Consider the following 3935-nt stretch of genomic DNA (forward strand, 5'->3'; position numbering starts at 1 on the left):
AACATGATAGACCTCCAGGAGATAACAGAACAACATGATAGACCTCCAGGAGATAACAGAACAACATGATAGACATCCAGGAGATAACAGAACAACATGATAGACCTCCAGGAGATAACAGAACAACATGATAGACCTCCAGGAGATAACAGAACAACATGATAGACCTCCAGGAGATAACAGAACAACATGATAGACCTCCAGGAGATAACAGGACAACATGATAGACCTCCAGGAGATAACAGAACAACATCATAGACCTCCAGGAGATAACAGAACAACATGATAGACCTCCAGGAGATAACAGGACAACATGATAGACCTCCAGGAGATAACAGGACAACATGATAGACCTCCAGGAGATAACAGAACAACATGATAGACCTCCAGGAGGAGATAACAGAACAACATTATAGACCTCCAGGAGATAACAGAACAACATGATAGACCTCCAGGAGATAACAGAACAACATGATAGACCTCCAGGAGGAGATAACAGAACAACATTATAGACCTCCAGGAGATAACAGAACAACATGATAGACCTCCAGGAGATAACAGAACAACATCATAGACCTCCAGGAGGAGATAACAGAACAACATGATAGACCTCCAGGAGGAGATAACAGAACAACATGATAGACCTCCAGGAGGAGATAACAGAACAACATGATAGACCTCCAGGAGGAGATAACAGGACAACATGATAGACCTCCAGGAGGAGATAACAGAACAACATGATAGACCTCCAGGAGGAGATAACAGGACCACATGATAGACCTCCAGGAGATAACAGAACAACATGATAGACCTCCAGGAGATAACAGAACAACATGATAGACCTCCAGGAGACAACAGAACAACATCATAGACCTCCAGGAGATAACAGAACAACATCATAGACCTCCAGGAGGAGACAACAGAACAACATGATAGACCTCCAGGTTCATTTCTCTTTTTGCTTGTCAAAACATAGGAGGACAGGAAACTGACACAAACACACTCTCCTCTCTCTGTGTCTCTGTCTCTGTCTCTCTCTCTGTAAATACTAAACACACACATCTGTATCCAACCCCACCACCACGTAGCCCTGCAGCCTCTAGTCTTTTCTGTCAGCACAGTTCATCTCCCTACAACAGACTATAACAGTGGTGTGTGCTGAGTGCTGAAGGACTGGACAAGCCCTCTGTATGCTTTACACTAGACCTCACACAACACGTTATACAGACAGACAGGCAGGCAGGCAGGCAGGCAGGCAGGCAGACAGACAGACAGACAGACAGACAGCTGACCACCAGAAAACAGTTTGTGTGTGATTCCAGTTCCAACCACTAGGCGGCGCTCACAGACTCTTCAATCAGAAACAGAATAAAAGGAAGCGACATAAAGTGACTGAAACGTTAAACCAAAACAGACTCGTTCAGCGTTAAACATTCAACAACGGCACATTGGTCAAGGAAAACCGACATATTCCTTTAAATAAATGCCATGTGAAAGTGAAGAGTAAAGTGGAACAGATTATTCTGTAGCAAAAACAACAACATCAAAAACATATTGTCTGACAGATTAAATCAACTAATAGTCTTTTTATATCGGCATATTTTAAAGATATATAAAAATAATTATCCTAATCCTTGTGTTTGCAGATATTGCATTTTATGTCGCCTCGCCTTGAGTCCGTCTGATGACGTTACGACGAAATACACGGGGGAGGAAAAGCCAACATTGTCTAGACTCCAATTTAATTACAATAAATATAGGCTATATAAAAAAAATGAATAATATTCATTTTAGAAGCAGCAGTATTTTCCATCTCGTTTTTATTCTGTTCGTTATTTAAAGAGAAACGAACCGATACGGTATTCCGTTGTATCCTTTCCACCCGTTTATTCTCAAACACACCGAACAAACAACAGGTCCTCCATCCCTCCTCACCTTTCCTTCCGGTGCCGTCTGAGCCTCTAATTCCTAGGATAACGGAACCGTGCCTCCCGGGTCGATGCTCTCGGTGCTGCTGGCCGTTAAAACCCGCCGTTTTCCATCAGATGGGAGCTCCCCGCTGCTTTGCTCACGGCTCCCCGGTGCTGCTTCAGGCGGAGAAAACGTCGCTGCTGTCTGTCACTCGACCTCAAAACACCGTACACACACACACCCTCTTTTAACGGGATATCACCTGACTTGCGTCATCCCGGTGTGTATTATATCGGTATGAAATAAGACGTTTTTATCGGTTCCACCATTCTGCTACGTCTACGGCGGACAGACGCGACATTATGGCGACACATGGACATGAGTAGGTCAATGAAACGGCTGAACCACCGTCAACGAGGACAGTATGTATATTATTACAGCGTCCATATAATAACTAGATTCGCTGTTACTAAAAGCTGCTTTAAATCAAATACAGCTTCCCTGTTCTATAGCAGCAGGTACATTATGTTCCCTGGAGACACACACACACACACACGCACACACACACACACACACACAAACACAACACACTCACAGACACACACACTCACAGACACACACACACACACAACACCACACTAATGTAATCTACCTAATCAAGTTCCTATGACATATCCTGAGCTAGCAGGTTGTCATAGAGACCGGTGTCCTCAGCTTGACTCCCCTTTAGAGAAAGATAGAGAGAGAGAGGGGGGGAGACAGGAGAGAGAGGGGAAGGGGAGAGAAAGAGAGAGAGAGGGGAAGGGGAAGGGGAGAGAAAGAGAGAGGGAGAGGGAGGAGAGAGAGAAAGAGAGAGAAGGAGAGAGAGAGAGGGGAGGTGGAGAAAGAGAGAGAGAGAGGGGGAAGGGGGGAGAGAGAGAGAGAGAGAAAAAGAGAGAAGGGGGAGAGAGGGAGAGAGACAGAGAGAGGGGGAAGGGGGAGAGAGAGAGGAGAGGGAAGGGGGAGAGATGGAGAGAGACAGAGAAAGGGGGAAGGGGGAGAGAGAGAGGGGAAGGGGAGAGAGAGAGAGAGAGAGGGAAGGGGGAGAGATGGAGAGAGACAGAGAGAGAGAGAGGGGGAAGGGGAGAGAGAGAGGGGGAAGGGGGAGAGAGAGAGGGGAAGGGGGAGAGAGAGGGGGAAGGGGAGAGAGAGAGGAGAGAGGTGGAAGGGGAGAGAGAGAGGGGGAAGGGGAGAGAGAGGGGGAAGGGGAGAGAGAGAGGAGAGAGGGGGAAGGGGGAGAGAGAGGGGGAAGGGGAGAGAGAGAGGAGAGAGGGGGAAGGGGAGAGAGAGGGGGAAGGGGGAGAGAGAGGGGAAGGGGGAGAGAGAGAGGAGAGAGGGGGAAGGGGGAGAGAGAGGGGGAAGGGGGAGAGAGAGGGGGAAGGGGAGAGAGAGAGGAGAGAGGGGGAAGGGGAGAGAGAGGGGAAGGGGGAGAGAGAGGGGGAAGGGGGAGAGAGAGGGTGTATTAATTGTTGTCCTGGTAGCTCATTAAACCTCGTCTCAGTCTGATCCTTTATTGATCACAGAACTCTGCATTAATATTTATTCCTGCTGCTTCGGGAATCACTGAAAAGGTCACAGTGTTATCACAAACTCCTCCTCTCCTCTCCTCTCCTCCTCTGTTTTTCATCTGACTGCCTCTCTATGTGATCACAGTGTCTGTGTCCTTTGTGTGTCCTGTGTGTGTGTGTCCTATGCCCTGTGTGTGTATTTCATTACCCAGCATCCCTCTCCATTAAATATTCTCTGTCTGCTCTCATCTATCTCACAGAGAGAAAGTGACTGACCCAAACTGAAGAAAAGCTTTGACTACGTACAGACTCATTGAGCCTTGCTATTGAGAAAGGCCGCCGTAGGCAGACCCACAAAGAATTAAAAAACCAAACAATATCTACTGGGTGAAATACCACATTGTACCATCGAAGCAGCAAGATTTGTGACCCATATTTACATTTATTTATTTTCCCTTTTGTACTTTAACTATTTGT

At 46.9% G+C, this 3935-nt stretch overlaps 1 long non-coding RNA gene across 1 annotated transcript in view; it reads right to left on the reverse strand.

Annotated features, from left to right (window-relative positions):
• LOC123733103 (uncharacterized) overlaps window positions 1–2659 on the reverse strand; it is a 4385-nt gene extending 1726 nt beyond the window's left edge. The window contains exons 1-2 of the long non-coding RNA XR_006763599.1: window positions 2564–2659; window positions 1936–2127 (exon numbers count right to left, since the gene is read on the reverse strand). This is a non-coding gene — a long non-coding RNA (uncharacterized lncRNA). The remainder of the gene's footprint in view (window positions 1–1935; window positions 2128–2563) is intronic.
• Between the last annotated feature and the right edge of the window lie 1276 nt (window positions 2660–3935).

This window comes from Salmo salar, unplaced genomic scaffold (assembly GCF_905237065.1).
Source record: "Salmo salar unplaced genomic scaffold, Ssal_v3.1, whole genome shotgun sequence".
Lineage (NCBI taxonomy): Eukaryota > Metazoa > Chordata > Actinopteri > Salmoniformes > Salmonidae > Salmo > Salmo salar.